Below are 24,673 nucleotides of genomic sequence, written 5' to 3'. Positions count from 1 at the left end.
TTAACTGATACTTAATAAATTATGTTTTAAACCATCTACTAATAAAATATTTTCAATATACTTGGAGGGAGTGATACCAACGTTACCTATACCGATGATCTTTCCTTTGCGATTGTCTCCAAAGGTGACCATCCCTCTATTTTTAGCATCAAGTGTGATGAATTGAGATTCATCACCAGTCATGTATCTTGAGCATCCGCTATTAAGATACCATCTCTAATTTACTCCTTGGGATGCAAGACACACCTATATACAAGAATCAAGTTTTGACTTTAGGTACCTAAATTTTTTTAGGTCCTTTTTGGTTAGTCATAATGGTTCCTTTTGAAATTCATATTTTTTTTACATTAAAATTTTTAGATTTATTGAAAAAATATGAATAGGATTTATGTCCTACTTTACCACATTTTAAGCAAGTTATATTGAAAACTTATTGTATGATGAGTTTACAAAGATATTTTTCAGAAATTTTTATTTCTTTAAAGGGTTATATCCAAGACCGACTTTATCATAAATGGCCTTTTGATTATCAAGTATCATGTGAAGCTTATTTGAACTTAAAGTGAACTTCTCAACCATTGGTTTTAACTTAGCAATCTCAATTTTTAAGTTCAGATTTTCTTGAGACAGGATTGATTTTTTATTTGAAATACTCTCATTTTCTTTTAGTAAAAATTGATTCTTTGATTTTTAATTCTTTGTTCTTTATCTCTAGCTTCTTTAGTTCATCAATTAGATCATAAAACGCTTCATGAAGTTCTTCAAAGATAAAGTCAATAAGAATTTCAGTATTTACCTCATTTTCATGTGCCATAAGGCACAAGTTGGCTTGTTCATTTGAGTCTTCTTCTTCGGAGCTTGACTCATCACTTCTGCTCCACATAGCCATCATGGCCTTCTTCTTGTACTTCTTGAGATCCTTCTTCAGTTGTGGGCATTTAGACTTAAAGTGTCTCGATTTCTTGCATTCATAACAAATAAGGGGTTGCTCCTTATCCTTCTCTTTGCTATATTCTCCTTTTGTAGGTGGCCTCTTCCTCATTTCTCACTACAAGAAATTTAATTTTTTATGATAAAATTTTAGCGACGAAATATATTTCATCGCAAATAATTAAGCTTTTGCAACGAAATTTAAATTTCATCTCCAAAAATTAGGTATTTGTGACGAAAAAAATTCTGTTGCAAAAAGTTATATCTTTTGCAACGAAATTTTTATTTTTGTTGCTAGAAGTTGATTTTTAGCGACGAAATTTTTTTTCGTTGCAAAAAATAATTTTTTTTTGGGTTGAAATATTTTTTTTCATAGTTAAAAAAAAAAATTTTGCGACAAAAAAAAAATTTGTCGCAAAAAAATTATATTTTTTACGACGAAATTGATATTTTGTTGCTAAAAAGAAAGGCTTTTGCGATCAATTTTATTTATATTTAGCGACGAAACTATTGCGTTGCTAAATTTTATTTTATTGAAAAATTTTTGAATATTTTACGACGAAAATTTAAATTTCGTTGCTAGAATTGATCTTTAGCGACGAAAGTTTTTTCATCGCAAATTTTTTTTTTTTGACGATGGAAAAATTTTTTGTTGCTAAATTTTTTTTTTTACGACGAAAATAATTACGTCGCAAAAAATTTGATTTTACGATCATTTACGACGAAATTAAATTTTCGTTGCAAAAAATTAATCAGTTGCGACGAAAAAAATTTTGTTGCAAAAAATATATTTTTTTGCGACAGAATATTTATTTTTAGCAACGAATGTATTTCGTCGCTAAATATTTTTTCATTAAAAAAAAAAACCTTTGATATTCTGCCCTAATTGAAAATAACCCTATTGATTTCTCCCTCCCCGATCTCTGCCGCGGTCATCCAAATTTTCTCCCTCCCCGATCTCCGACGACAGTCCTCCTTCCCCGATCGTCGGTCGTCCTTTCCGGTAAGTCCTCTCCCTCCCCGCCACCATCCTCTCTCTCTCTCCCTCCCCACCGCCGTCGAGCCCTCCATCCCCGCCACCGTCGCCGCTCGAGCCCGCCCCCCGTCGCTGATCGAGCCCACCTCCCGGTGCGCCGGCCATCTCCCTCCCACCTCGCCACCCTCTCCTCCGCACACCGAATCCTCCCTCTTCTCTGCCTCCTTCCCTCCGGTTCCCTCGAAAACCTAACCCTCCAATCCATAAAATGAAGGTGGCAGCCACCTCTCCTCCCTCCCTTTCCTCCTCCTTCCATACTTTCCTCCTATTCTTCCTCGCCGGCCGCCGCCGAAAGGCCCTCGTCTGGGCTACTCCAAGGATAAGGCCCTCGTCGCCTCCAAATCCCTCCACATCACCACCCCCGACAAGCCTGACGCCGTCCTCGCCTTCCTCCGCTGCCATGCCGGCCTCTCCCCCCGCCAGCTCCACGCCTTCGTCCGCCGCCGCCCTACTGTCCTCGCCACCAACGTCCCCTCCAATCTCCTCCCCAAGCTCAAGCTCCTCGAGCGCCTCCTACCCTCTCCCATCCCCCATCGCCGCCTGTCGCTTTAGCCTCCCATCCCCCGCCGCCGCCTGCCGCTTCGACCTCCCATCCCCCGCCGCCGCCTACCGCTTCGGCCTCCCATCCCCCGCCACCGCAGCGTCTGCAAGGCAGTCGCCGCTGGTCGACCCATCCATCCCTGTCTCTCTCCCTCATTTTCTTTCTCAGTCTTTTACCTGAGAAAGAGTTGAAGGTCGATCCTTACCTGGCTTGTCTGGTTTCGTAGGGCCGCCGCCGCCACCGCCGCGCCACCACCGGGCCGCCACCGCCGTGCCACCGCCGGGCCGCCACCGCCGGTTGCCGTCACTGTCACCATCACTGCTCACGGAAGAGTTGAAGGTGAGAACCATTTTATTAATTTATATATTTTTTAATTTTTTTTCTTAATAAATTTTAGCCATTAAAAATAATTATTTATTATTTTAGTAATTAGATATAATGTTAGATATAATTATTTGTTTGATATAATTAATTTTAATCATGATTTAAAAATATTTTAAAAATAATTTTTTTTTAATAATAATATATTAATTGTAGCATAACAAATTTATAAGCCTTAGAATTTTCGTTCGAGGATAGCGTGCATAAACCAATATTTTTTTTTATGAAAAAAATATTGGTGCTTTACACACTATTCTCGAATTATCCTCGTGGACAGTTTGGGCACGTGAATGAATTTAATATTGCAACACATGTGCTTCTATATCGCAGAGTTTTGTCGGTATTTTCGATCATGTTCTCTGGATACATAGCACAATTTTAATGCTTGTATATCTGGAGAACTGCGTCGAAATGCTGTCGAAATTTTTTTGGTATACAAGACATGTATTGCAATATTAAATTCTTACGTTCCTGAATGGAATAGGACCATCACTCTATAGGTAGGAGATATAAGGCGTTAGTCAACTATTATTACATAAAATTGATTGTATAGTTTGCATCATAAATATGTAGGTATGGATCGTGGTTGGATGTCATTACGTGATAAGTTCTGTCCCGAGTATGTTACGGGTGTGACGACTTTTATGAATGTGGCGTCCAATCATACTAGAGAAGATGGGAAAGCTCGTTGTCCATGTCGTCGATGTAGGAATTTATTTTGGTGTACCTTATCGGACATTCAGAATCATTTATACGAACACGGTATAAATGTGACTTACAAGAGATGGACTTGTCATGGTGAAGATTTGTCGACTAGCTCGAACATGTTGTCCAGGAGTCCCATAAATCCGTCGTCAGTCGGTGGATCATGCAGTCGTGAAAGACAAACACTTGGTGAAGAAGATAGAGAAATTTTAGAGGATCTTCATCCAGAATTATTTGAAGTAAATGTAGAAGCGAGAGCAGAACATCAGCATTCCATTCCGAGACAAGAAGCTGAAGAGGACAGTAATATCTCTATAAATGAAAGATTCGAGCATCTATTAAGAGATGCACAAAGTGATGTTTATCCTGGTTGTAAGAAGTACTCTCTGTTGTCTGTCGTAATAAAGTTATTACACATGAAGACACTTGGTAAGTGGTCAAACAACTCGTTTAATTGGTTGCTCAAATTTTTGAAGGACTTACTGTCAGAGGGAGAGTTACTTCCATCAAGTCATTATGAAGCCAAAAAGTTATTGAAAGGACTCGATTTGGGAGTCGATGACTTGGGCCTACGCTGTGAAAAGATACATGCATGTCCGAATGATTGTGTTCTGTTTCGGAAGGATAAACAAGATCTACAAGCATGTCCAATTTGTCATTCAAGCAGATGGAAAGAAAGTCGTGGTAAGGATAAGAAGAAAAAGAAAATACCATGCAAGATTTTATGGTACTTTTCGATTACACCACGATTGCGTCGATTGTTCATGTCGAGGCATACTGCTTGTGACATGCGATGGCATAAGGAGGTAAATAATATGGACGATGATGTCATGAGACATCCATCAGATGGAGATGCGTGAAAATATTTTGATCGTGAACATCCATGGTTTGCAGCTGATTCACGAAATGTCAGGCTAGGGTTGGCAACAGACGGATTTAATCCATATGGTAATCTTAGTACTGCTTATAGTATGTGGCCTGTTATGGTATTTCCTTATATTTTACCACCATGGAAGTGCATGAAATCACCTTTTAATCTATTGGCCTTGTTGATCCCGGGTCCCCGTGCCCCTGGAAGAGACATAGACATATTTTTAGAGCCATTGATCGAAGAGTTACAATATTTGTGGGAAGAAGGATGCGAAACATATGATCATGTTGTAGGAGGCATCTTTCGTATGCATGCAGCACTGCTTTGGACAGTTAACGATTTTTCTGCATATGGCGATATTTCTGGATGGTGTACAAAAGGGTATAAAGCATGCCCAACTTGTAACGATGATATTACATCGGATCGTATTTGTGGAAAGATTTGTTTTACCGGCCATCGACGTTTCTTGCCAGATGATCATAGATGGAGGAGAAGTCTTAAGTTCAATGGAAAGCATGAACGATGTGCGCAACCAAGATTCTGGTCTACGGACAATATTTTAAATCAGTTACCCAACCCACAGGATGTCATATTTGGTAAGGGTCTGGCCAGCCAAGTAGGGGTGCGAACAAGTATCGAAAATTGGAGAAAAAAGAGCAAGTTGTTTGATCTTCCATATTGAAAAATGCTTCTTCTTCGACATAATCTTGACGTCATGCATATTGAAAAGAATATATTTGATAATGTATTTTATATCATTCTCAATATCGAAGGAAGAATGAAGGATACTGTGAAGGCTCGTCTTGACTTAGAGGATATGCGGATTAGAAAGAAATTACATTTGATTCGACGAGGGGATAGGCTGGTGAAGCCATTGGCATGTTATACACTGAATCGAAGAGAGAGAAATTAATTTCTTTCATATTTGAGATCAGTGAGGTTTCCTGATGGATACGCCTCAAACTTGAAACGGTGCATCAAGTCGAAAGATGGAAAGATCGTCGGGATGAAAAGTCATGATTGTCATATACTTCTACAGCATGTGCTCCCAGTTGGTTTGCACAGATTATTGCCGGATAATGTGTGTGATGCGTTACTTGATCTGGGAACTTATTTTCGGGACTTATGTGCGAAGACATTGAGATGAAGTCAGATCGACATATTGGAGAAGAAGATTATCATTACTCTCTATAAGCTCAAGATGATATTCCTTCCCGCCTTCTTTGATATCATGGTGCATCTTTCTGTTCATCTTCCACATGAGGCTAGATTGGGTGGGCCAGTACATATAAGATGGATGTATCCAATTGAAAGGTAATTGCATGATATTGTAATATTTATTATTCATTATTGTATTCTTATTATATGTGATATCAATTGATAATTTATTGAATAGGGAGATGCGTGAATACAAGAGTGCCGTCACTAACAAAGCACAGCCTGAAGGTTCAATAGCAGAGGCACATGTTATGAATGAATGTCTGACATTCTGCTCTATGTACCTTCGATGAGTGGAGACCAAATTTACAAGGCCACAACGGAATATCGATGTTGACGAGATTCTGACCGATGGATTGTCCGTGTTCTCCAATGTTGCCCGACCATATGGTAAAAAAGATTTTCGAATGTTGACACCACAAGAAACGGATGACATGCATTGGTATGTGCTAAACAATTGCGAGGAGGTAGAAGCATACATGATGTGAGTATATACATTTAATTTTTATTTATTGATATATCAATAAATGTACATGGACTCTAAATTAAAATATACATGGTATTACTGTATCACTTCAGAGAACACGAAAGTGAGCTCAGAAGAAGTAATCCTACATTAGCAGTGGCACGACATAGGAATCAATTCGCATCATGGTTTGACGAACGGGTAAGTTATGTTCATGTTCATCCATAATTAAAAGTTTGTTTATATAGTATTTTTTTTATCAAATTTAACCTGCTTATTGTTCTTTTAATTGTAGATAGCTCAGCTACGTATAGACAATCCTAACTGTATCAGTAATGACTTAGCTGCACTTGCATGAAAATCTGACAGACGTGTATCAGTATATTCAGCATGCATAGTCAATGGTGTGCGATTCTTAACGGAAGATCGCGATCGTGATCGAACCACACAGAATTGTGGAATAAGCGTGGAGGGCGAGCACAAGGGTGAAATAATAGATTTTTTTGGTGTTCTGCATGAGGTTATAGAGTTGAGATATAGTGGTCTTCGACGGATTATGTTATTCAAGTGTCGATGGTATGACTTAGGATGACACAGGCCAATTGTTATAGATCCTCAACTCGTCAGTGTCCACACTGGTCATGTATGGTATGAAAGTGATCCTTATATTTTTGCAAAGCAAGCAAGACTAGTGTGGTATATTGATGATAACAAAATGAAAGAGCCTTGGCGAGTTGCAATAAGGGCTCAGCATAGGCATTTGTTTGATCCTGCACTTTTCACATGCCCGAACGATGAACATCTTGAGAATGAAGTCTGCAATTATTGAAAACAAAGCATATCAAATGCAAGCACCAGATAACATATTAGTGCCAGATGATACGATTGACATAGGATAATTACAAAGAGACGACTATGAACCTGAGGATGTTTCTGTTGTTGGATCGTCGATAAGGGCACGGACACGAGCACGATCCAATAATGACTTCATTAACGACGATGATGATAGCACTTCAGGGTCGAAGTCTTCTATGACTCCCGTCGAAGATGACTATATGGACACGAGTTCAGAATCTGAGAACAATAATTAATATGAATAAGTAATTCAATTTATTTTTTTTGTTATATCATGTAATACTTGAGTTTTTTTGATTACGTACTGATTTAAATTATTTTAATCATTGCAGCATCATGACTGGTCCTGGACGTAGACATTCACGGGGTAGGCAGCAGGCTCCGCTTGATGATACACATCCTCACTTTGGCATTTTGCATGATGAGTCAGAGGATTTAGATGAGACTCAGTTGCCCGAGTCCACAGAGCAGACTAGTGCTCAGCCAGAGCTTGCCCAGCCGGAGGTCATGGTACCGCAGCATCATCTTCTTACAGGTACATCTCTATCAATTTATAAACCATATATATTTTTTTGTTATATGCATTTAGTGATACATGATATATGTTCATTTCATCAATTTTTACATGTAGGAACACAGCATCGACGTGCAGTGCGTGGTCCTAGTAGGGGTCTTGTTTTGGAAAAATATGTGCATACACACAATGAAAAATTGAAGGTACAGATATTTCGAGATCATCCAGTTGGCACAGAGGCTAGTATCATCGCAAATGAGATCAGTTTGTATATGTGGAATCATTTTCCGTGGGCTGCTGAAAGTTTCAAGCATGTAGCTCCTCGATACCGTGATGCTCTAGTCTCTCACATCAAGGTAAGAATTAAATTTGGATGTCTTGCATATCATTACATGATCCATATTATTTTTGGTTATATAAATAAATTTTTTATTATATGAATAATTTCATATATTTGCTTTTTGGTATGATTACTGTGTAGGATAATATTGACTTCGAGGATTGCACTGACGAAGAAGTGACGGCATGTATTCTCAAAATGGCTACAAATAGATACAGAGATCGGTGATGTAGGCTTCATAAATACTGCAATGACCTGCAGGTGAAGGGGATTGATCCTGTGACCCAGCCATACAGAAATTGGGCTGGGTCTAGTGACGATTGGCGGTGATTATATGAGCATTTTGGAAGTGAGGCATTTTAGGTATGTCTAGTGTTCCAAGTTTTTTTAATTTTGTTATGTCCTTTATTGGTTATAATTGTATGTATTTTGTAGCGATGATCGGAGGCAAATAAGATGAATAGGAGCAAGATTGATTTTATTCACACGCAAGGAAGTACCTCTTTTGCACAGGGAATGAAGAGGATGGTACGTAACTACATTTGCAATCATACTTTATAACTTCTTATTAAATATTTATATTATTTTGATATCTTTTTTTTTTTTTTTTATTTGAACAGGGACTATCCGGAGTCGACGCCTATGCTAAATTCTATCAAAACAAGAGTGGCGAGTTCGTGACCGAGGAGGCGAGGCAGCGTCATGTAAGTATCATTACTCTACATTTTGAATACTTTTAAAGAGTTTGAAAAAAATTTATGATTTTATTTGGTTTATTGTGAAGGAAAAAATGTTAGAATTGAGAGAGCAGGCGACGAGGAAGGTGGGATCTGACGGTGATACTGGATCACAGCAGGTTTGTTTGATGACAGATGATACGATTTTGAATACCGTCCTCGGGCGGCAGTTAGGATCTGGTCATAGCATGCGGTCCAAAAAATCACGCAGTTCGTCATCCGACTGGTCTGATGATGCATCGGTGCCAGAGGCAGTTAGGACATCCATGAGCATGATGCAAGATCAGATTAGTTACTGGATGAATCATAGTCAGACGCTCGAGAGGATCGTAGCTGCGGTGGCGGGATGGCTCTATATTGATGCTTCTGAGTTAGCACCTCTACAGTCACATGATGCCGCCTCTGCACCACCATCGCGACACATATCGGGTCAGGGATCGACGTCTGGAGAAGGGAACGAGGCCAACGAGTCAGATCATACCTAGTTTGTACTTATTTTAAATTTAAAATGGTGTATGGACTTATATTTTTGTATATGACAAAGATGGTTATGAAACTTTTTGATACTTGGAATTGGTCTTTTGACTAAGAATTTTTTTATTATGTTAATATATTGTTTATTTAAAATATGTTTGATCAGATAATTTATATTTGAGTAGGTTTTTTTTTAAAAATAAATAAAAAATTTATTTTTTATCCAAAATTTATTTTAGCGATGAAATATTAATTTCGTCGCAAAAAAATTATGAACCCAAAAAAGTAAAACTTTTATTATTCATTGCGACGAAATTTTTTATTTCGTTGCTATTTTTGCGATGAAAAAATAATTTCATCGCTACAAATTATAACTTTTTGCGACGAAATTTTTATTTCGTCGCAAATATCGCGACGAATTTTTTTATTTCGTCGCCCTTCTAGCGACGAAATTTTTATTTCGTCGCCATTATAGCGACGAAATTTTTTTTTCATCGCAATTATAGCAACGAACATTTTTTTCGTCATAATTATTGTGATGAAATTATTTCGTTGCTATTTTTGTGACGAAAAAATAGTTTCGTCGCTAAAAATTTTAACTTTTTGTGATGAAATTTTTATTTCATTGCAATTATGACGATGAATTTTTTTATTTCATCGTAATTATGGCGATGAATTTTTTTATTTTGTCGCCCTTCTAGCGACGAAATTTTTATTTCGTTGCGATTATAGCGATGAAATTTTTTTTCGTCGCAATTATAGCAATGAACATTTTTTTCATCGCAATTATTGCGATGAAATTTTTGCGACAAATTTAGTTTGCGATGAAATTCGTCGCTAAGTTTTACGACGAATTTCATTTTCATCGCAAAAAATAAGAGAATATTTTTTTTTAATCATAATATTTAGTGATGAAATTATTTTTCATTGTAATTTTAGCGATGAAAATTTAAGCTCTTGCGACAAAATATTTTCATCGCTAATATAGCACATAACTTCATCGTCTAGGTTTACTATTTTTTGCGATGAAATAAAAAAATTTTGTCGCTAAAGTCTTTTGCTACAAAGCTTTCTCTACAAATTTTTAGCGATGATATATTTCGTCGCAAATACTTTTAGCGACGAAAATATGATTTTTAGCGATGAAAAAATTTCATCGTAAAAAATTGAATTTCTTGTAGTGTCTTGTCTTCTTTTCTTCAAGAACTTCTTAAACCTTCTAGTAATGAGGGCCATTTCTTCATCCTGCTCTTCATTTTCTGTATTATCAGATTCTTCATCAGATTGAATAGTGAATTTGAGGATGATTATCCTCTTCTTTTTGACATCTTCTTCTTGGTGTTGTTTCATGCTTAGCTCATGTGTCATCAGCGATCCTAGAAGCTCCTCCAAGGGTAGGATATTCAGATCTTTAGCTTCTTGGATTGCAGTCACTTTGGCCTCCCAAGTCTTTAGTAAATACCTAAGAATCTTTCTCACGAGATCGCTGTTAGAATAAGACTTATCAAGATTTTTTAGATCATTAATAATATCAGTAAAATGAATAAATATTTCAGTTATTGATTCATCATGCTTCATTTTAAAACGTTCATATTTATGCACAAGCATGTTAATTTTTGATTCCTTCACTTGATTAGTTCCTTCATGAGTTACTTCCAATCTATCTCATATTTTCTTAGCTGACATGCATATTGAAATATGATTGAATTCATTAGCATCTAGAGCACAATACAAAATATTCATGGCTTTAATATTTAGTTGAGCCATTTTCTTATCAACCTTATCCCATTCTTTTTTGGGTTTGGTTGATTCCATACCATCAATTATTCTAGTAGATGTATGTGGTCTATTTACTATGATACTCCACATATCATAGTCAAGTGCTTGAATAAAGATTTTCATCCGAACTTTTCAATAGGTATAGTTTGACCTATTGAAAAGTGAAGGTCGGTTGGTGGACTGCCCCTCGGCTAGTGAAGCACCAACTTGAGTTGCCATAGATCTTTAGCTTTTTGATGGTTAAATCAAAGTAGGACTAGAGAACCTGGCTCTGATATCACTTGTTGCCCAGCTATGCAATCCAAGAGGGGGGTGAATTAGATTTTTTAAAAATTTAAAAATCAACTTACAACTATAAGGATTATTTAACAATAAGCAGGATAAATATGGAGAGTGAAATTTATGCAAGGTGTAGAAGTTGGATGCAAGAATGCAAGAAGATAAAAAAATTTAAAAGGAGAGCAAGTAAGCACAACACAAACAAAAAGATTTATAGTGGTTCGATGTTAACTTTGCACCTACATCCACTCCCCAAGCTCCTACTTGAGAATTTAAATCCACTAAACCGTATTCAACCCGAATACAACGTCGGAACCTCCGACTCTAGCTATTTCAAGTTAGAATACTTATTTTTTGGATACAAGCCAATCTAATACAATCTGATTCAAGGTTCAGATCAACCTTTCCATATTTTGAAATCCTTTCAAAATAAAATATCAACTCAAAATAGAGTATAGCAGTTAATCACATAGAAATACAGATGTAACTCCTTTAATGAGCAAATAAAGCTTTAAATACACTTTACACAAAGAGAAATAAGCTTTTCTGATTTTTTTCAAGGTGGTTGAAGACTTGAATGAGCTCTTGAGGGGTTGGTGAACTTGAAATAAAAGCTTCTTTAACTTCAATAGGGCTCTTGCTTAGGGTTGAAATGAATGCTTGAAGAATCTTTTCAAAATTTTTGTTGATTTCCTCTTTTAAATATCTTTTATAACTTCAAATAATGGTGGAGAGTAATCTAGACTGAAATAGAGCCGTTGGAGCACATTAAATGGGCATTAAATACAGCTAAAATGAGCTAAAAACTAGCTGTTGCAGAGTTTTTCTGTCGTAGGGGTCGACTCATAGGGTCGACTCATGCACAGGGGTCGACTCATGTAGCGTAGAATAGAAATTGACAGTTCTATATCTTTGACTTGCACAGCAACAGAGATTAACTCATAGAGCCGACTCATGCATAGAGGTCGACTCATGGGGTCGACTCAATTAGATGTGCCAGCTAAAGAATTCAACATGTCGTTTAGCCCCTTTTGCCGTGAGTCGACTCATAGGATCGACTCAAATTTATAAACATAATTTTCTTTCAAAATCTACATCCAAAAATATTAAAATTACCTCCAATAGATTACAAATCTTCTGCTCTTGCTCTTGAGGCTTCCAAATTAGAACTTGATAAAATTATAATTTTATCTCTGAAAAATAATAAATCTTTTTTTAAGTCAAAATCATTAGTAACCCCCTCAAATACTTTGTAATCATCAAAATCAATTCAAGAAGTAACAGACAGTGATCGTAGTCTTTTTTGTCTTGTTGTTATGGACTTTGTCCGGTTGAAATTCTCTTGTATTAAAATTTTTTTCTTCAATAAAATGTTCCTTCACTTTTTCATTTGTGTCTTATATGGTTGTCCTGATGTTGTCATAAAAATTTTCTTTGAGATGTCACTTAATGTCGAACCAAGGTTATCTACGGCCCCCACTCGGATCATGCTTGAACAAGGGGTCACATGAGGTCTTTGGCATCACTCTAATGATGGATCTCTGTTTGTTTAGACTTTACAATCAGATTTTTCAATAGGAGAATCAACATTATTGAAGATAAAGGTATAAAGAATTGCATCGCTTACTGGCAATATACCTAAAGTCTTCGAGCCTATAGAAGCTGGATGTCACTAAGAGTTGCTGACATATAGGCTCTAGATCCATCTATCTCCATTAGCTAACACAATACTATCCAATTCGAGGTTCATCCATTGTGTTCGAAGGATTTAGGTGCTCCAGTCCATTTGAGCACAGGACCTTTGGTTGGGAGATGTCAGGAGACATCGGCTTTGACATGAGCTCTATGGTGATCAGTTTCCCATAGTTAGTACAATGACATCCTGTTTTGAACTCTTACTTCAATGGCTAATGGTGGGAGTTGGGCTTCAACTCGTTTGGCAATATGGTGGATTATCGTGGTTGAGAGTTTCATTCATTCCAATATTGTTAAGGATGCCCGCACTTGCAGAATGGAGTTCTTCACCACTTTTCACATCAAATACCAATAGTTTTGGAGCTTGTCGCTTGGTCTTCCATGATTCCCACACCCCTTGCCACTGGTGGATTTCGAGATCATGTTCATGATTCTGATTGCTAGGTCGCCACCGAGGTTACTATCCCCCGCTTTGACACTAGTCTAGTGTGATCCTCTCATGAGGTTCTTGTTTCAATTCTCAAGGTACTGGTAGTGGGAGAGGTCTTCAAAATCACCTTCTAAGTAGTGGCACTCCGTGGTGTCATGGTCATGATTGTGGTAGAAGCAGTGGTACTTTTCTCCATCCTTCTTATGCTCTCATCTTTGGAGGCCAACATACAGAGTCTTCACCTTTGATCTTCATGAGTATCTGAACACATAGGTTAGAGAAAGGAACATAGTGGTGAAGGTATTATGGAGGATCATCCCCTACTCCTTTTGCAGTTGTCTGGAGCAATTCTCTCCTCCTTGTTTTGAAGCTCTGTAATCATCACTACAGGGCTTCTTCTTATCACCATTCTTCCTTCCTTCTTCTTTCTAAGGTCAGACTTCATCCTCTTAAATCGGAGCATCTCTTTGCCCTCAGATTATAAGGCTAACACTATCTCCTAGAAAGTCCTCATTGAGGGAGAAAACTAGACCCTTATCCCTGAGTCCTTGCTTCATTGCTCGTGTAGTGGTGGGTTTGTTGAAGGCACGGACTTTTGGGACGATGGCATCAAAATTCATTAGGTATTCTTTTTAATGACACTTCTTCCTTCCGGACAATGGAGAAAATGCTACAGCTATTCTTCAACCGTAGCCTCTGACTGCTGAAGCATGCCGTAGGTTCATCTCCCGATCATTCGAGGGAGTGAGTCGACCCTTGCAAGAGATTGAAGAATCAGGCTCTCACATTCTCTCCAAGAGTCATCGAGAAGGAGTGGTAGAAGAGGGCGTTGGATGCCCCCATGGCATCACAGAAGTTTTATGACTATCTAAGAGAAAACTAATGGATCTGTCTCACCATCATTGATGAATTCGGTCTGCTTGATACTTGGGAGGTCATTTTCATAGAATCCCAAGGGCATCATGCATTTGGTGCAGTGTACCCTGATAATGATGGTTTGTAGGGACAGGCAGCTTGAGTCTCTGGCTATTGATTTGGGCGATCTCTGAGATCATTCACTCGGTGACACCTATCGCTTGATCAACAAGAGTGGTTGGATGAGTTCAATATTGATTCCCTTTATAAGGAACCCTTCATCACCTTTGGGCTGAGATCCGTTGGTGGTCTTCCATGGTACGATGGTGCTAAGATCTGTTAGTAGTCTTTTATGGTGTGATGGTACTGTTCCACCACTGTCGAAAGGTGGTGGATATCTTTTTCACAGCTAGAAAAGTTTGCTTTCTAACTGGACTGCTACTGGATACCCGAGCGAGAGTCATTATAGCAAATGCTTGGGCTTGGCATAGGAGGCATTGGGAATCCTCCATCGCTCCGATGAGGAAGTTGAGTTGACGATCGTTGGAGGTTACTTCCGCATCACACTCGATCGAGGAGTCTGCAGTCTCTCCACGGGGCTAATCCTCCATCCTCTGTGAGGTGGCTTCTCCAGTAGACTTTGGTAAAGCATCTGAGAGGTGGATATATCTCTGAGAGGGTGTCCGTCGTGTTGTCAAAGTATCCTTTGAGGAGGCTACGATCTTCACCAACGCACTGCCTTGTGCGAATGTCTTTGATAACTCTGAGGCATAGCTTGAGTCCATTTTCATAGCTAGCAATTGAAGACATCAATGTAGCTCCCTTTTTGTAGCTTTTCTTTGTTGTTATTATCTTTATAACGATAACTCTATTTTCAATGAGAGAACTTCTCTTGCACCTTTTCTTTGAGCTCCATGTGGTTGTTGTCACGATGAATCTCTCCAGCAGGTGAGGAGAGTCATCAGGTGGAGGTTGGTGAAGCACTCACTTGCTTTGCCAATAGACGAGGAGGGACATTGGACTGAAGCAGATGATGATTCTTCTCTTTTTTAGTCGACACGAGAGGATGTTGGACTAACGTCGATGATGCGCTTACTCAATTTGTCGGCATCGAGCTGAAGTCAGTAACAATTCCTCTCCTATCGCATTCGAAAGGATCCAATCTTGCGGGACCATTGGTGGGGTGTGGTCATTGGAGTATCATCCAACGTACTATTCCATCTCCTCTAACACTCACTCACTTGTGGGCCCATGCCAAGAGACTGGTGTGAAAGGATTCAAGGGGATGAATGAGACATCCGTCTGGATGCTTCATCTCAGAGCCAGTATGGTGATGGCATCTCAAACCAATGCATGCATTATCCTGCTTGAGGTTTTTTTGAGAGTGATGGTTGGATTTTAAAGATGGAGCCATCGTTCGATCGATGACTGACCTCTCAAAATTTATTTAGGTGTTCTGATGCCCAAGTCTTTCTCTCAAGTCCATCTTTTTGTCGGAATGGTGCTGGTACTGGCTTGAGGTGGAGTCCTTCTCGAGGGGAGGCTCCGATAGTAGGTCTACCTGACTGCCTCCTTTTAAGACTTGAGGGCATCTAGGTGAGCGGTGCAGATTCAGCTTAGTCGATTGAAACTATCGATGCAAAATTTGAGCTACAGTCATGCACGAGTACCTTCATTCATACCCATGTAGGTATGGACCTAGTGACTTCACTAGGATGGGGTCATCTGAGGAGCAAAGGCCCTTGCTGCACCATTTTGCTATGACTGTCATGCAACAATAATGGATGCTTGGACTTGTCCCACCATGATGCTTGACCTTGAGGATCGGCAGCAGACTGCTAGGGGTGGTTCCTCCATCGAGAGTGCCACACAAGGATGACTACTGACATGGCGTTATGGTCATGGGATCTGATCGTCTCCATCTTTCTCTTGGAAATAGGGCTAGTGGCCCTTTCATTAACGCCAATCTGTTGTTGCAACTCTCTGACTGAGTAATATGGCGAGGAGTAGCTAGACTAACGATGTTGGTTCTCGTCGGGCTGAAGTAGCTGGTCTACGATCGGAGCATCATGGACTTGTAAGAAAAATTCGAGAATGCTGGAGAAGATAGTAGAGGTTCTCCGACGGAAGACCCTCTAATGGTTAAGTTGGTACCGATTGGAGAGAGAGAACAATGGAGAAAGATGGAGTTAGAAAGAGTAGAGTCCAGAATCCTCCCTGTCTATAGAGGGAGAGCATCCCTTCCCCTCCTCTCTTTCCTCCCCCAGCTTTTCTCCTTTTTGCTTAAGGGGGTCCGTCAGATGGTTGGCGTCTATCAGAGTTGAGGTAGTATTGACAGAGCCAGAGTAGTGGGCATCAGAGATTGTCACAGAGCCTATCGCCCATGTTCAATGGAGCAGTGGATGTCGGCAGGCTGTTATAGAGCCTATCACCGACGAGACTCATGCATTGAAAGCTCTGAAGAGTGTTCGACCTAGTGGATGACTTGTAGGGGGCTGAAGCAGAAAAATATGGGATCAGTGAGGCACCGTCAAATAGTTCTAAGCAGGTTATCGATCCATCGTAAGTGGTATCTGTGGTGCCATCCAGATCATATGATATTGTTCTGATCATGTGTCTCGATTGGCCATGTCACGATACCAGGTATCTGCCATGCCTTCGAGAGTGGACACATCATCAGGTGGATGAAATATGGTCCAACACAATCTATAAGAGTTAAGCTATAACCTTGCAAGATTACTTTGCTTTTTTCCTTTCCTTGGTACAAAATAAATGATTTAAATTTAGTTTTTCCTCAAAAAGTTCAATTTTAGGTTGAGGATGATCTTTTGGAGACTTTTCTTTTTCTTTTTCTTTTCTTTTTTTACATAGATAACCTTATAAGTATCAAAATTACATGCATAACATTGCAAGTTTGTTGTTTACATGTGTATCATTATCTCTTTTTTAAACTTTTTATACATATATTCTTATAAATATCAGAAATATGTGTATACCTGTGCAAATTTATCTGCTATAAATTATTTTTTTTGCACACACATCTTTAATAAGAGAAGAAGTGGAAAAAATATTTATAAGCATGCTCATATAAATAGCAAATTTTCCAAGGTCATCCGTACCACCATTCTTTGTTCATTTCTATTTTCTATTCCCATCATCACAATTATTAAATTCCACCTACTCTACAATATGAAAGCGAAATAAATGCAACTCCTAATATTAAAAAAAAAATCATACATATTACCCTTATAGAGGGTATGACAAAAATCACGTGCAAGATAGGGATGGCAAATTGATCCGACTCATCGGGTATCCAACTTGATGCGACCCAATCCGAATGGGGCAGGTTTTATCTAACCCAATTAAAATCTAGGATGGGTATGGGTTTTATAAAAAATACTTGAATCGAGTTTGGGTTAGATATGGGTAATAACATATGCTGCCCCGACCTGATCTGATATATATATATATATATATATATATAATAAATATAAAAGTAATCCATTAACCACTTAACCCCGTTTAACCTCTCACCTATATTCCTCTTGTCTCTCACCGCTGCTCCCCTTTCTCTCCAAGTCCCCACCACCATCCAGTCTGCCCATTGCCAGTCTGCCATCATCGGTCTACTGCTACCCTTTCTCCACCCTTTATAACCTCAGCCAAGCCCTCGATAGTCAACAACCCTGCTGTCCCGAGGTCTTTTCTCTCCCCCCATCACCACCACTGATCCGCTACCTCCTTTCCCCACTATCTCTCACCTTCGCCAAGCCCTTGATATCTGAGGCCTTCCCCCCCAACCTCCAACGATGGCCCGGTGGCTTCCTAACTCCTCCCCATCCCTAGCAATGGCAGCGCGACAATTAGAGTTTCGACAAAACCCTAGCCATTGTCTAAGCTCCCTATTTGGCCGCTCCAAGCCTCCCACCCAGCTAAGACTCTCAAGGATCGAAAAAACAAAGGAAGCATGGGGGAAAAACATGGGAAAAATCAACCAGAATAAAGGAGAGATGGAAAAAAGTAGAAGGTAAGACCTTTCTCGACATCGATTGATTTTTTTCCTTTTTTGCTTCTTTTTCTTTTTCTTTTATTCTCTTTTTTAGATATATGTGGGGAAGGAGAGCACCTAATTGACCTAAGGGAGATCGAAGGGGTCTTTAGGTTCCGGTTGTGGTTTTTTCTCAAACATATGAGATTTTGTGTGAGCTGTGGCGATGTGAGTTGGTCCTTTGAGGTTTCGAGAGGTTAATCTTGGTGGAAGCATGATATTTTATGGGGTTTGGGATAGGGCAGCAGGCGATGGTGGGCGGCAATGAAAATGAGGAACAGAGAAGAGAAAATAAGAGATTAATTCGAATATACCCAATTTGACCTTAGAGCCCGACCTGAGATGGACATGAGATGGATATGATATATTTTCTAGTAAGATGTATATGAATATCGATTGATCCCATCCATATCTGATCTGTTGCTATCCTGATGCATGAGCACCATTATACAAAGTAAAATGACCAAAATACCATGATCGCTCTAACAACTTACCGACGGATTTATCCTTCTTTCTTTGCTTTTCTTTATCAGCTGCTGCCATCATCCCACTCCTCCTTAGGAACCCCTACCCCTGGCCCCTGTCGAGCGTCTTTATTCCTCTTCTCTCTCCTAGGATTCTTCTTATTGGGATAGATCCTCGTCACTTAGCCAACCTCACAAAATCATCCAGAGGCCGACCTCACGAAGACATTCAGAGGCCTCCTCTCCAGAGGCTGACCTCACGAGGAGGCCAACCTTATGAGGAGGCCGATCTTACAAGAAGACCGACCTCACGAAGTCATCCAAAGGCCGACCTCACGAGGAGGCCGACATCTTCACAAGGAGGCCAACCTTATGAAGTCATCCGAGGCCGACCTCACAAGGAGGCCAACCTCATGAAGTCATTTGGAGGCCGACCTCATGAGGAGGCCGACATCATTATAAGGAGGTCAACCTCATGAGGAGATCGATCTGATAAGGAGGCCAACCTCATGAAGTCATCCAGAGTTCGACCTCACGAGGAGGCCGACATCATCATAAGAAGGCCAACTTCATAAGGTCATATGGAGGTGGACCTCACGAGGAGGCTGATCTTACAAGGAGGCCGACCTCATGAGGAGGCTAACGTCATCATAAGAAGGCCGACCTTATAAGGAAGCCAACCTCACGAAGTCATCCAGAAGCCAACCTCACAAGAAGCCTAACATCATCACGAGGAGACCGACATCATCATGAGGAGGCCGAACTCATAAGGAGACCAACCTCGAGAAGTCATCCGGAGGCCGACCTCACAAGAAGACCGACATCATCATCAGGAGGCCGACCTCATCAGAAGTCATTCAAAGGCTGACTTCATCTGGAGGCCGAGGCCAACTTCATCAGGAGACCGAGATCGACCTTATCAGAAGTCATCAGAAGGCTGACTTCTTTCTCGGTGCCGTATCGACTACCTAAATTGACAATCGGGTCGCACCACTCAATGGGCTCCATTAACCGACTTTCTGACACGGGCGTCAGCCAAACAACCGAATAACAGGCATGGCCATCATGCCATCCTAACAAACCATATCAGGTCACGTCGCTCAGACACCATATCTTGACCGACTGGTTGCACACCATGATGGGATGTTACGAGGCCATTATTACGCCACACACGTAATAAGGCATGCTGCCATGGCCACCTGCGCACCGAACAGAAGACACACCCACTGTCAGAGCCAGCCGTCCATGCGGCACCATACGACTGACAGAACATGATTGACATGATCACCTATCCTCTTACCATCCATTTTGGTCTCTCTATAAATAGAGATAAGCAGAGATCCCTCAGATATGTTGGCTAATGCAATGCCAAAATTTTGCTACTCTTTTCACTATATTGATTTACCTCGCTGACTTGAGCATCGAAGGATCCTCACCAGAGCCATCTCCGTGCGGGACTTATTTTATAGATCTCTCTCTTCCAACATTGAGCAAAAACCACCACCACCGTTCATCGGCAATCCCTCACTCTCGCCTTTGGCCTTGACTATGTCCACCTTCTCCGATGATAGCACACCATCTCCCAACATCTCGTCGGCCCACATCCAGGCATAGTACCTAGTTGGCTCCAGACCGAGTACCCCAATTGGAGAAAGACCGTAATAGTTTGGCACGTCAGGTAGAGGGCAATCGAGCAGAAAAAAAATTTCTCTCTCAAGAATCTTCATGGCCAAGATGAGAGCACAAAATATCTCTGCAAGCTCTACTCCACGCTCATCGCAGCGTGATGTGCCTCCGGCAACTCACGGAGAGCCAAGTGCTTCACGACCACCGATGATAGCAAACCACCAGCAATTCACTACTCTCGTGCAACAGGTGAAAAGTCTGACGGAGGTGTCCATGATCTCCAGCAGCAGCAGCACCAGCCGGAGGAGATTGCACCGCATAATGTGCCTTTCCGACATAGCCATCGGACCTAATCTCCGACCCATCGTTTGATTCAACACTCCCGTCGGACGAGTTCTCAACCCATCCAACGGTCACTACATTCTGATTCCCGGTGCGCTTTACATTTCGGCTCTAGTGATTGCTAGTCTCCTTTTCCTCGACAAGCTTCATGAGAAGGCCGACCTCACGAGGAGGCTGACATGGACTTCATTTGAAAGCTGACCTCATCAGGACATCCGAAAGCCGACTTCATCCGGAGGCCGACCTCATCAGGTCATCCGAAGGTCGACTTCATCCAGAGGCTGACCTCATCAGGTCATTGAAAAGCTGACTTTGTCTGGAAGTGAGGAGAAAATCTGAGGAAAAGCTCAGATAAGACTAACAAATCCGAGGAGAAAATCCGAGAAAGTCCACCTCACCAGGAGGCTCCTACAAAATGACTAAGCATCGAGACTCCGAAAGGCAGATGACTCAAAAAATCTACAAGATAACCATTCTCTCATCGGTTAGTACCTGACGAAGCATTAGTCGGCTGACACCCGATTGATGAAGCCAGGGTGGGTCCGTCAACCATGATTGTGCCCCCAAGGGGCCGCAGCACCAGGTTGAACACAGATGGATCCGTCGATCGTAAGAGTACCTGCTAAGGCTCAAGAGCCGCAGTACCAGGTTGCACATGAGGCTTAGGCGAAACAAAGCTGTGAGACACATGTGATGCGTAGTCGTTGATAGCACCAAAAAAATAACTCTACTCACTACGTAGGTAGGATGAGTCGAGATCGTATCCTCAGGGACCTTGGGCTAAGTTGAGATTGCAAGGTAAAAGAAAGAAGCGTTGTTTTTGATTTAGAAAATAAATTATCTTAAAATTGAGGTAATTAAAAAAAAAAGAGCTCGGAAGTTTTGAATTAATTTGCACTAGCAGAGTTGTATCTCTTTTTTAACTAAATAGATGTGATTAATCTTAGAAAAAATACCTATCTTTTCTCGGCACGCTCCGTACCCGTAGATCACGGCGCGTCTCCGGAAAGTACTAGGTAAACAACTCTTCTTTCCTCGGTACGCCCCGTATCCATAGATCACGGCGCATCTCCGAAAAGTAAAAGTTGTTCCTAATATTAATCTAACAAAAAAGCATAAATAAAAGCATATGAAAGGGAGCAAATAAAGAACTCATGATAATTTAAATAAAAAGCATAATCTTTATTGCATATAAAGAAATACAGGAAAATTTAGAACAATAAACCATCTCTGTGTCGTTACAAAATTTCTTCTCCACTCCCGAGACTGCTAGCCTAGCTGCTTATGAAGTAGTCCCTTTCTATTCCTCTATGCAAGGCTCTAGAAGAATTTCTGGGCTCTCCCTCCAATGAGAGTACAAAAGTCTTTTTATAGGTGTTAGGAGGGAGGAGTTTTAAATGATTTTTCGATATGGGACTAAAAAAATATAAATATTTCAAAATATTTCTAAATATTATTTTTTTCCTTATTTTGAATTTGTCTGCCGTGCGCCCACACCCACGTCAGCGCCCATCCCGCGTCCGCACCGCATCCCGCGTCCGCGCCGCGTCCCGCGTCCGCGCCGCGTCCCACGTCCGTGCCCCGCGTCCACGCCGTGTCCCGCGTGTTCACGCGCGCATGCTGCCCACATTCACGCGCCAGCTTCCTTTTGTTTTGAATTTCACTTCAAACCGTGCCCAAAGCTTCACGTGAAACCGCCCAGAGAAAATCAACGTGAACCACCTTTTCACATACCAAAAAGAAACTTTTGTTTCTTTACAATGACATCTGTATCCTTTTGGATTCCTTGCATAGTATCTTCATTTTTTATAATACCAGATGCGTCTTTCTTTTATTTTAATTTTATTTTAAGTCCAAATTTCTTCAAACTTGAGTCTTTTTGATCTATGAATCGGACTCTTTGTATCGGCGATCATCTTTCCTGTAAAACATAAAAAGAAGTATCAAATTCTTAATAAATAAAATAAATTAAATATAATTTTCTGCTTTAAATGACTTAAATTATGTGTTTATCACACCCCCCAACTTGAATTTTGCTCGTCCTCGAGTAAAATAGATATATTAGCATTGTGTACTGACTCGATTTTGAATCAAAAAATTAGGTTAGGCATCCCAAAAGGTAGATGATACTTAGTCAGACCATTAAAGAGATATTTCATTGGATTATCAATTTGACCCAATTAGTGGCTGAGTATTAACTAAAGAAATTTCAGAGCTTTTCTTTCACCAACTCTCCACTTTACTCTTTAAATCCTCTAACTTAATGGGAAAGAGGTTTATTATCTTCTTACAATTTAGTCTCCTTAATATATATATTATTATTATTATTATTATTATTTATATATATATATTTTTTAATTATATAACATTGCCTACCTTTTTACGCGAACCACAACGCTTACTTAGGCGAAAAGGCCCGGTTACTCAGTAGGAAATCAATGTTTTTTTTTTTTTTTTTTTTAAGGAGAATTTTTTTTTTTTTTTTGCATACCTCGATCTTTCCACCCAATTTCTCATGAAGCAGATTCTTTATTGAGATCAGTAAGAAGAGGGTTTGTAGAATCACTCCTAAAATTTGATCTAGTTTAAACCCTACCATTCATTGAGTTTTCTTAATAATTTATTCTTCAGTATCTCTAAAATTATCTTGACCGTTAATCATTCATTTATTAGGATGCCTAATAAAATTTGAATCCACAAAACTAATTATTTCTGACCATACTCGAGGATTTGATTAATTTCCTCCCCCCCAACTTAATCTACATTGTCCTCAATGGAGTAGGAAAGCAAAGAAAATAAAAGGAGAGAGTGCACCTCGGATAATTTTGCTTTGAAAGTTGACGATAGCTTCATTGATTAATAGGCTCTTGTTCTAAATTCCTGCAGCTGCGGTAAAGTAAAAAAAAATATGAAATCGTTGGGTTGCCTCCAAACAAGCGCTAAGTTTTATGTCTTCAGCCAGACGTCAAGTTTATTAACAGACTCTTTCATACAGAGTGGTCTTTTATTCTTTAAAAAAATGATGATCAGTTAAAACAAAATAGAAGAAATTTGGGTTGCCTCCCAAAAAGTGCTAAATTTTACGTCTTCAGCCAGACGTCATATGCAATAAAACCAACAAAAGATGGGTAATGGCTCATACTTGATTGTCCATGGAGGAGTGGTTTTATCATGTGGTGTATCCAACAATATGTTAACTTCTTTCATATATCCCTTAAAGTCATATACTCCAAAGTGAGCCAAGAAAGTATCTAAGGGTTCAGGTGCTAGAATTGTGGGTGTTGCATCTTCTATAATATCTTCTAGTGTATCTACTTTGAAGCAAGTATCCATTGATGGTCCTTGGGAAGCACCAAACACATTCAGTCTCAGTTTCTTATTCCCAAACGATACGTCCATGACTCCTGTCCTACAATTGATGCATGCATTTGTCGTAGCTAGGAAGGGTCGTCCTAAGATAATGGGAATTTGTCTGGGGTTGCCACTTAATTCCATATCGAGAACCAGAAAATCAACTGGAAAGTAAAACTCATCTACCTTGACCAAGACATCCTCAAGCATTCCACGTGGTTCCTTAATTGATCTGTCGGCTAACTGCAGTGTGACTGATGTGGGTTTCAGTTCTCCAAATCCAAAAAGTTCATACACCGAACTAGGTAAAAGATTCACACTTGCCCCTAAATCCAGAAGAGCTTTTTCAATGTGATAATCTCCTATAACACAGGAAATGATGGGGGCTCCTGGGTCCTTAAGCTTTGGAGGAGTGGCATGCTGGAAGACAGAACTAGCCTATTCAGTGAGACGTACTTTCTTTGGGATTTGTGATCTAAATTTACGTTTTTGGGTACACAAATCCTTCAAAAATTTGGCATAAGCAGGGACCTGTTTGATTGCATCTAGAAGGAGAAGATTAATTTGGACTTGCTTAAACAATTCTAACATCTCATCGAGTTTTCTTCCCTTCTTATCTGCAGGAATAGGGGCTTTCAGGGCATCCGAAAATGGGGCTTTAGGCAAGTAAGATGATTCCGGTGCAGTTGGTTCCTTCTCTATTTTCAGGTCCTCCTTGTTCTTGGGTAATTTGGAT

General features: G+C 39.9%; 1 long non-coding RNA gene across 1 annotated transcript; it reads right to left on the bottom strand.

Annotated features, from left to right (window-relative positions):
- Positions 1-6,751: 6,751 nt before the first annotated feature.
- LOC140857035 (uncharacterized) lies at positions 6,752-7,581 on the bottom strand. The gene is made up of 3 exons (XR_012140508.1): positions 7,309-7,581; positions 7,070-7,222; positions 6,752-6,964 (listed from the first exon to the last, which is right to left on the bottom strand). It is a non-coding gene; the product is annotated as an uncharacterized lncRNA (long non-coding RNA).
- Positions 7,582-24,673: the final 17,092 nt, after the last annotated feature.

The sequence above is a fragment of the Elaeis guineensis genome, chromosome 4 (genome assembly GCF_000442705.2).
Source record: "Elaeis guineensis isolate ETL-2024a chromosome 4, EG11, whole genome shotgun sequence".
NCBI classification, from domain to species: Eukaryota; Viridiplantae; Streptophyta; class Magnoliopsida; order Arecales; family Arecaceae; genus Elaeis; species Elaeis guineensis.
This window is presented reverse-complemented; position numbering and strand designations above follow the sequence as displayed.